The sequence below is a fragment of the Lissotriton vulgaris genome, chromosome 5 (genome assembly GCF_964263255.1).
Source record: "Lissotriton vulgaris chromosome 5, aLisVul1.2, whole genome shotgun sequence".
Taxonomy (NCBI): domain Eukaryota; kingdom Metazoa; phylum Chordata; class Amphibia; order Caudata; family Salamandridae; genus Lissotriton; species Lissotriton vulgaris.
This window is the reverse complement of record NC_141693.1, coordinates 304,354,918-304,365,747: the sequence shown is the minus strand read 5'-3', so window position 1 is coordinate 304,365,747 and position 10,830 is coordinate 304,354,918.

Sequence of the window (10,830 nt, the reverse complement as noted above, 5' to 3'; positions counted from 1 at the left end):
TGCTTTTCAAATGTTTGTGGAGCACAGTTCAGTTGCTTATTGCTGTATTTGGGTGTTAAACTGCCACTAACGAGGTGAAACATTTCCACCTACAGTACTAAAATGTAAAAAAATTAGATAATAACGAAGTATCTCTGGCGTCAAATGTGATACATTACCCACACAATGCGCCTTTTCTTGCCGCATAAGTTAGTGAGGCTTACCACACAATTTGGTCCTCCCCTGACTCATAATTCCAGTTGTCCTGATTATCAGTGACAGCAGTACATGACAGCAAGATTTCTGACCATTCAGTGACTGCTACTGCTGAGTCTCAAAACTCCAGATAGTCAGTCTCTGTTTTGCCAGAGGCAGCCCCAGAACTTCATATCTGCAAATTGAGGACGCGAGCCATCAGCATATCCAAGCAGTGGCCAGGTTTGGTGAGAGGTCATCCACATTGTCTGACCTAGTAGAGATGACAGCCATCCCTTAGGTCACAGTCCTGGGACATAGCTAAGCTATGAGAATAATATCTGCTTTCGAGCATTGACATCGCATACGTTCCGTGTCAGCTTTCAGATCACGTGCATTTACTTTCCCAGATGCAAAATAGAGTCTGTGCTAACCCTGGACGTAGTTAGCGTAGTAGTGCTACGCCTAGCTACGAGAAGTGTACTTCGCCCTACGCGAGATATGCGTAGCACTACGCGAACTGCATAGCACGCTGTTCGTGATGATTGCACAGTGCCGGATGCTTATCCGCACTGTGCAAAGCGATACAAAAGGGGATGATGGACGGAGCATTTGAGCAAATCAAACACTCACCCCCAGTCAACTGATCTGGGTTTAATCCATCACCATTCTTTAGCTCACTCAGCCACCCCAGTTCAGACATGGCCATATGCAAATCAGTCTGACCCTGTGACTCATGGGAACAGTCCAGCCCGAACTGCCACTGTTTCATCAGGTAAACTTGTTTAACACAGTAAAGAGAAAGGAAAGCAGCCATATGCCACAAACAATTTATCTAAGCTGGCAAATATTCAAGATAGCCTGGCTGATGAGGATTATGAATCCAAAACCGGTCCCAGGATGCTTGTTTCCGGTCCAGGGAAGACATGGCTTGGCAGTTCGGGCTGGACTGTTCCCATGAGGCACAGGGTCAGACTGATTTGCATATGGCCATGTCTGAACTGCGGTGGCTGAGTGAGCTAAAGACTGTGCTACGTGCAATTCACGTAGCACAAGGTAGCACAAACTAGGTAAACTTCGCGACCGTAGCATAGTTGTCCGCCCAGGGTTAGTCTGAGCAGGAATTTATGAGGGAGTAGCCGAAGGCCTTCACTGCAAATGCCCGGTTAGTTGCGATCTGTGTGGTAACGAGGGTCTATGTCCACTGTTAAGTGAAATAGATCTGGCCTGGCCATTGCGTCTTCTGTTAATGGAGAATTTGGGGAATATTTAGAAGGGCTTTGCGCCAGAGGAGAGTCACTTTTACGAAGCCACTTTGCATGACTTAACGCCGCATTGTAAATATCTTACCCTTTCATGCAGTTTTCTTTGTCAAAGGGTTGTGCAATGGGTGTTATTGTGGGCATTCCGGAGCAGCAACATCCAGTTCTTTTTGACACTGCCCCAGATTTACAAGGATCTGTAAATGTGAGGCAGGGCCAAAGACTAATGCCATTGAAAAGCAGGCATTAGAGTGGCGTAATGAGGAGAAATCCTTTCATTTCTCCTCGTGTTTTGCTCTTTCTGTGTGTGCTGCATGGAGCAAATCATCATTAATGATTGTTTATGTGCTAGAAGATATTCTTTTATGCACATAACCAATCATCCCTGCAACGCAGGCACCTTGGTGCAAGGGTGTCTGCGTTGGCGCTAGGCAGCTTTTTTAGCACCAGCGCAAGGGAAAACACAGGGGTCAGCCATATTCTTGTGACTACGCCTCATCTCTGCATTTTTTCTATGACGCAGAGTGGCGCTGCTAAATTGCTTGCACCACCGCGCTTTGTAATTTTTTTGTAAAATGCCCCCCTATGTTAGTGCCCCAGGCACACTTGGCTGAGGTCGCTTCAACCTTTTTTCCTACTGCCCCACCATAAATACGGGAAATAAGATGTAGCATTAGCCATGGTAAGCAACTGTGCAAATCTGCGGTTGTTGCGGCTGTGTCCGAAGGCAGTCCTGAGTGTATTGCGAATAATTGTATAAATTGACTGCTAAATGCCCCCCTTCTGATCCCACCCCTTGTTACTCCACCCCTTTCAGCTACCAACCTTTGGCCCTTAATTTGCAGGAATTTTTTTCAAGTTTCATGCAGCGATCAGGGCTTCAGCTAGGAGGTCACTTTGTGCCCTAAAAGCGGTGCAAAAATACTCTCTAGAAATAAATAAGGAGAAGCATGAATGCTCCTCCTAAATAACAGAGAGCAATTCCCCCAACACAAATTAAAAGGAATTATGGATAAAACGCTAGATACCTGCTCCTATTCACACCTGTACTGATCTATTAAAATAATGAAATCAGTGGCAACCTTTGCACCGTGCCGTGAGGGGGCGCTCGACCTGTTGACCGTTACAAAGTACAAATTGTAATTGTAGATTGTATTTATATTACAATACAAAGTACAAATGCATATTTCCATTTTTGTTAATTAATAGCAACAAATAAGGTTTGGATTACTATAAAGATATCAATATTTTAAAATAAAAATATATTGAACTCCCTTTACCACCGATTGTTGCTCCTCTCGCGCAAACGCAGGGAGTTAAATATTCATGATTCAAGATGCCAAGAAAACGTCATGCGTGTAACTATGGCCAAACAGTACATCTTATGGTGCAAAGAGGGACCATATATTTTTTATTGTTGGGGATCTCACCTGCATCTGCTCTCTGAAAGTCTGCACTGCGGAAAGCTTATTTTGAAATTTGCCATTACAGGGAAATAAAAATGCATATCTCGAATTACTTTTTATCTTTATTCGCGTCCATTTGTCGAAGCAATTTATGTCATAAATAATAATGGCTTAGTATCACATAGCGCTGTTACTGGGAATCAAAGCGCTGAAATAACATACTCAACTAGGTCTCCGTGGTAAACATGCTACCGACCTTATGGGATAAAGGCTGAGCGAGCCTACATACATTGGCACATGTGGCCAAAGGTCACACGCAGATCTCTGCCGTTGGCGCATTGACCCGCTGCGCTGCCTTCGCAGTGTATCTATTGTTTGTGTTATTTGAGAAGGGATGTAGAGATCCCTGTGCTGTGCATTACAGCTGCTGCGTGTCGTAGAGCGGGCTTTGGTTCCCCTGGGGTGAACCGAGTCAGCGAAGTGAGTGGGTGGAAAATGCTATTTTTAGACATATGCTGCGAAGCGCAGCCTTCGGCCTAAAACCGCAGGCCTCGGCGAGGAAGTTGATCCACCGGGTTTTCGAGTGTTTTAGCAGCTTTGCTTTGACGTCACATGTGTAGCAGCTGTAAATATAGCCTTTAAGCCCGGTTTATGCAGAACACCCCCGTCCTGCAATGGCGCAGCTGATAAACACGGCAGAAAAGCGTCAGCGCGCGCTGCTTAATTCCAGGGAGAGGGGGCGACGGCGTGGCACTGCCCTGCCCATTTCTACAGCACGCGCCATAAACCGAACTAACCCCCGACCCTTGAATTACAGCTGTTTCACTTAAATGACCGGCGCTCTTTTTATCACCCAAGGGATAAAGTTTGAGCTTGGGCTCGATTAACTGCAGGTCGCATCCAGCAAGCCTCTGCAGCAAATGAATAACCACCTACCTGCTACGAGCCTGTCAGCAGAACGTTATTCAACAACAATAATTAACCACTTTGTTATGTGACTGCCTTGAACAGTGCGTACATATAAACAGGGCCATCGGAATTATGCGACACGGGCGAACCAAATTAAGCATCAGGGTTGACTAATTATGCAGGAAGAAAAGTCGAATGATGCTACATGATGAAGCACATTGTGAGACAATGTTACTGCACTATTTTGCCATGTTTACACTTTAATAATGTGTGCAAAAGTTTCACCTTATGCATATCAACTTAACACAAACATAACAATCAGTAACGGAATAGTGATTTACAGCAAATTGACGAAATACCTGCTATTGTGTGCATCACGTGTGATGGTCTTTTTTAATAACTTTTGACCCGTTTCAGCTAGAAACATTTATTTGTTAAAATCTGAAAACTATGCAGAGAACGATGGATTCTGTGGCTAGTGCAGCAAAACCCTTTTAGTCACCAATGAATCCCTTCCCAGATCAGTGCTTCATTAAAGTCGAAGCAAGCAGCTGCATTCTGAAGCAATAAATAGGGCCCAACATTCAATTAAATAGCGCAATAAATGGCCCAAATGGAAAACTATCATTTTGCCTAGGTCTTTGAAAATACTTGCACCAGCTACTTCCATCTGAGAGAGGAATGGATGAAATATATGAATCTGTTTTGTAATCTGGAAAGAGTACTGAGCAAACAGGATTTATGACTTGGTGGGGTGAAATTATATTTTAACATAATCGAACAGGCTCATCAACACACAGTTAACTAGGCTTTAACTTTTTTTACTGCTGGCGAAATAGGTGCTGTAGTACAAACATAAACATGTTTAATCATACCATATGTTACCTCGGTAAGCAACCTATAGAAGGACATGTAAGGTTATATATTTGACAAATATAGCTGAATTTGATAACTAAGTGGCCGATTACGATGTTTGACCCCCTGACAAGCAGTCGAGGGTTCTGACTGCACAATCATGATGCCACTGCCTTACTGGCAGTCGTAAAAGTGCCTTTTTACATTGCGGCTAGTGCTGAGGCCCAGGAAAATTATGGCAGCAAATGCTGCAGAGTAAAAGGGCACTTTGTGCACAATCAGGTGCCATGGTGCCTGGCACATGGTGCATGGATGTGTGGGGGGGGGGGGGCACTACATGTGCCGTCAGAGCCACTAAGCAGTGGCCCACGGGGGACAAATGCCCTGCTTGGGGCCCCAAAGTCCGCCCCCAAAAGCCTTTTTGCGGCAGTCGGACCACCATGAAAAGGCTGTCAGAAAGGGACATCCTAATCCCTACGCCAGTGCCTGTGCAGCCACCGCCTCCATTGAAGGGATAGGATTCCAACCACCACCTGACAGGATCATGGATTCTGTCGGAAGCGGCGATCTTTCACCCCGACTGTTGTGCTCCGACCGCCTGCATCGTAATGCGATGGTCAGACCAATGGCCTGTATTTCAGTGGGGCCGCCACTGACGGTCTCTCGGTGGCGGTCCACCAACATCGAAATTTGGCCCTAAAAAAGTTAATCCCACACTCCCGGTTTTGAGACATCCACTGACCATTTCAAAGTACAACAACTGACATACACATAACTTGACCTTTGAACGCCTATCTACAATGCAATTTTTCACTCATCCTGTAAACACCGAAAACTAATCATAACAAATATCTTTTTTTTCCCAACAAGCATTGCAAAGTCAATAGGCCTGGCATGCTTTTTGAGACCTGACAAAAACATTACAAAGCCTGCTGCAATGGATAAAAAACAGAATAAAAACCCCTATTTTCTGTAAACAAATTATCTATGTGATAAATAATGTAATGTGTGATAATTCAGTGCACTTTTAAGATACAAACTAGTACCTCATGCAATGTACGCAAACGCTCAGTAGGAGGCTGAATGATAAACCTAACAGCCTGCAGCCTGAGGTAGGAAAAGAATACTCCTCTGTGCAGAGTCAAAGCCAACTCTATGTATATTCTAAAGCAGTGATAACAGCAGGTCTGCAGACAGCATCATCAAGCTGGACCAAAAAAATATCTTGAAAGAAAAAATGCAAGGTCAGAACCTGCTTCAGCAGTAACTGCACCAAAATACAATTGTTGCAGCACACAGATTTCTGCATGTATGTTAGGGCCAACTTCCTACTCACAATAAGAATATTTCACAATTATTTTCTGATCATCAATGCCCTTAGCCACTTTCCAAATAGTGTACATTCTTTCATCAACTCATACTGAATTGCTGTTCCCCGTCTCCATATATGCATTTTCTTGGAGCACTCTGAAACCCTACAATTTGTGACATGGATGCTTCCCTCAGACCAACTCACCATGCAGAGACATCCTCTCTAATACATCTATTTCTCAACCATACCACATCTTCATCTCTGCCTACTTCAAACACATTATCCTTCAGCTCGCCACATGCTCATCAGATGCACCTCCCAGCCAACTCAAGCTTTCATTAAAGGCGGATATTACTCAAACCTTTGAAGATCCTCCAAGGATGATCAGTTGTACTTATCTAGAACATTTAAAGTTCCATTTATTGCCCTTATTGAAGTCCCTGTATTACTAAATGTGTGCATTGCAGCACCGCTGAATTGCCCACATATTGTCGGACATGTATGTGCTGGCTCATCAATTTTGGGAGGAAACCCTTTGCACCAACAAATGAGGATTCCAGATCCACCGCAATAAAGCTGGAAAGCAGTGGTATCATAGCGCATCCCCATTTTAATCCCTCGTTTCTGTAAATGCGGTTAAATAAGGAATGCCCATGGCCTAGTTCTATTCAGACCCAGGTACCACAGCATAATGCCTGACAAGCTGTCCAAAGGGTGCAGGCAAAGTCTTGTTCTAAAAGGTAAATCTTCAGCAGAACCCTGTCTACAATATAAAATGCTGAGCTGTAGTCAAAGCAACAGACATATAGCCTTACAAAAATGATGTGGCAGGAGAGAAATTGTCATTATTTTATCTAGGGTGCACCGCTGGGCCCGAGAACCGCTTTAATAGAAATGGATGTGGTTCTTGTCACTCGCCCGCCCTTCTAGTTCCTCAAGGATGAGTCTGGTACAAGTCTTCGCCTCCACTTCCAAGAGGACTATTCGCAAGTAATTGCATGGATCCTCCATATTACCAGTCTTGAAAGGAGGAAGAAGCAGTGAACATATCCATACATCTGGAATCATTACGCAGCATTACATTACGAACTTAACCACTTTAGCCACACCTGAATATCACTTTTAGAGACAGGCGTGTTGTCCACTGAGGTCAGATGTGCCATTAAGCCTGCAACTTTTAGAACTGTGAAGGTTCTGTCTTTACTATATTAGGATTTAGGAGAATGGGCTTCAGGATTATCACCTGGAGGTCCTCTTTCAATTAAATTCACAGCAACATCAGCATTCGAGAGTTTGATGTATCCGATGCATTTATTGGTGCTAATGTTGGCAGGATTTTTAATGCCAGTTTTGACCAGCCTGTGGAAAAAAACACATTGTATTGATCTTTTTGCCTAAATTGCCATGATTTCTCTTCCTTCAGATGTTCTTCCTCATACACACCGTATCACCAATAATCATTTCAAAGCTTTCTTTTTAGCCAAGTGATGGACGTGTGCTAAACCTCCTACATCTCTCGTTAGTTAATAAATCACTCTCAACACAATGCCCTTTTCTAAGGACAGTTCTTCCAGTAAGATTGCAACTGTTGTTCAAGGGACTAATCACCAGTTCATTTCTCAACAATCGCCTCCCACGCATTCTTTAGCAAACTTCAACTTGTATGGAATTTTTCAACAGTGTCTTTGAGACAAGCTGCACCAAGAACCAACAACCAACATCACCAGGCACAACCAAACACCTTTCCCACTCTTCACCGTCTAATCATCATTTTCATCCAGTGGGTCGGTATATAACAAAAAGCCTAAACATTCCCTTCTCCAGGGATCAGCTCAACCTTCATTCAATCAATCAATCAATCAGTATTTATATAGCGCGACTTATCACCCTGGGGGGTATCTAGGTGCTGAGGTATTGGAGGGCCTTAGTCGAATATGAACATGAAACTCTGACAACTCTGAGTTTAAACAACATACCCTCACACTTTGATTGATATTCTAGTAGCCGGTCAAAAGATAATCAGTCACCTGCATTGTTATCTCCACATCCACCACAGAGATAGAGCTATCCTGACACACAGATAGCACCAACATTTCCACTCTCTCACTATTGACCAGCACATCTTTCACATCGTCTATTACCACATACTACATGCAAACATGCTTGCTTCTTCAAGAAACATGCACAACTTCACCAATCATATAGGCAAACACCTCTTTTTCTATGTCCACCCTCCCCCACAAGTTTTTGGACTAATGTTTTTTTACAGGGTTTTATATAGCGCGAACTTGACCCGAATCGGGTATCAGAGCGCTTTACATAGCACCAGTTGCATTACATGAGGACACATTCATTTTTTTAAGGCACGAGGAGATTAAGAGATTTTGCTCAGAACCACAGATGTTTAGCGTCATTGAAGAGACTCTTAACCAGTTCCCCAGAATCGAGGTCGACCGCCCTAGCCGTTAGGCCAACTCCTCTCCCCATGTTGATGGTTCCTCACTCTGTAGTGCACTGGACCGTGCCGTCATGCCACAGTGCATTTGCTCTGACCCTCAAAGTATGTGTACCACGATTGACTCACTTAACTTACTTATAAGTCTCTAGCATATGGTACAAGAGGTACCCCGGGTTAGTAAGTTCAATGTCACTAGTGGACTGCAGCACTTAATTGTGCCACCACTACAATGACAAGGGATAACGTGACGTTAGGCCTGCTACTGCAGCCGAGCCAGGCAGCTTTAAACCTGCAAACTTGATATGGCAAAATAAAAAACATTTGCCAGGTCAAATCCTTACTTTTGAATTTAATAAGCCACCCCTAGGGAAGGCCTTTGTAGCCCACCTATCAGGGAGCTTAATATTAAAATGAAAGGCATGTTCCTGTTGTGTTTAAAATTTTGTGACAGTGAAAATACGAAATTGCCCTTTTCACTGTAGCAAAGCAAGTGGTCCCATTGGCTAACATGGAGTTTTACTAGCCACTGTGCTAAGTGCTAACTTCCATTTGTGTCCACCAAGATATAAAATTATTCATTATATTAAATCCAACTCTCTGCTGAGATCAGATTTAAGGTACCTTTTACTAGAAAGTCACCACTTCGGTTACCAAACCTCTGGTAACCTTTACTGTTTATCTGCAGCAGTTGTCACCTGAGACAACACACTGCCCCCTGCTGGAAAGTGTGAAACACTTCCAGGAACAAGGAATAAAGAGAATTAGGAAGGAAGTTGAACCTCATCCAGAAGGATGAAATTCAGATGGTGGCCATATAACACCCAGCTTCAAAGAGGCCACCACCTCAATGAAGCAAATGGCTACCACACCTTCACCTGGCTGCTCCTGTGTGTAAGCAGACAGACTGGCACCCCCCCCAGAGGAGGAAAACCAGTTACAAACCCATTTCCCTAGTTGACGACTAATTACACTGGGCACATCATAGGTGTGCTCCTCACAAGGAAAGAAGGCCTGCACCATCTTGGATTCGAGCAGAGAGGGGTATCCTGGAGTTGTTTAGTGGCCAAACATCCACGAAATAATATTAAGTGGGACGTTTTGCCTCATGGGAACTATTGCCAATTGGTTAGTATGTCCGCTTCTCCAATAAATGAAAGATGGCATAAAAGTGGCACCCCAAACCTACAGTCTTCAGATCACTGTTGGTGATGCAAGAAAACAGAAGAAGGCCCTGCTGCTTCCTGAACCCAAGGGACTGGCAAAGAGAACTATGCCGGCTGTGCACACTTGTGGAAGATTTCATGTGTGTCCTGAACTGGAGAAAGACCCCCATGCAGAACCATAGACACAGCAAAGAGAGGCAGCACCAAAGACTGGACTGCACCTGCTGAACCCGAGGGATTCACAAAGAAGACTGCCCTGCAGTGGCCTCTTGTGGAAAAAGGACTTCAAGGGCTCTGTGGCTAGCCCCTTGTTAAGTCTCATGCCCAACACAAGTTAAAGGATGCTGCATCCATTGAAAGCCCAGCTGCAAGGAACACCTCTGCTGCTGGATGGGAAGTGCCTGTTGGGCGACCCAGTCCAGATCTTCCTGAAGTGACTGACCATGCTCTCTTGGCTAGAACTGCCAGGGGCCTGCAATCCTTACTGAATGCTTTCCGCAGTTTTATGGCTGAACGTGATTTAGCCGTAAATAATTCCAAATCCTTCATACTGCAGGTCGGGACACGCCTGAAACGCAACTTCCCCTTTATGATAAACAATGGAAAAGTGCCCATCACTACAACTTTCTCATACTTGGGAGTTTTGTTTGATGACCATTTAAGTTGGGCTGCTTTAGTTGAGAAGAAAAGAGGGGAGATTACACAGGCGAATGCCGCCATCTTCAGCTTTGCAAGCAAAATGGGCAAACGCCCAATTGCTGCAATGCTGAAGCTGTACCAGGTAAAAAGTGTTGCAATTGGGAGCTATGGCATTGAGCAGTGAAGGGCATCCACGTGGCAGAGAATAACTTTTTAAAACAATTATTGGGAGTGCCAAAAGGTACCTCAAATTTAATCATTCATGAAGAAACGGGGCTCCCATTTATTGGTGATACGTTAGCTTTGCGCCCTCTGCTTTTTGGGATGAAATGCTGGCTAAATAATGATCTTACCCTCAATCACCAGCTACTTAAAGAGGCCCTGACTCTGGATAACATGCTTAAAATCCCCTGGCTAAAATATTTTAAATCCTGCTTTAACGACCTTGGACAACTGAATCTCTGTTTAAGCCCTGAAACGATTACCATCGAGGATGTGGCCTATGTTAATAAAACCTTTTCCTTATGGCAAAAATTTAACAGAGAAGGTGCAGAACTGGTTAAACCTAGTGTTCGCAACTTTATGTTACTTAAAACCATCCCTTCGCTGGAACCTTATCTAACGTGGCCTATTTCATCCCATGAGCGGTTTC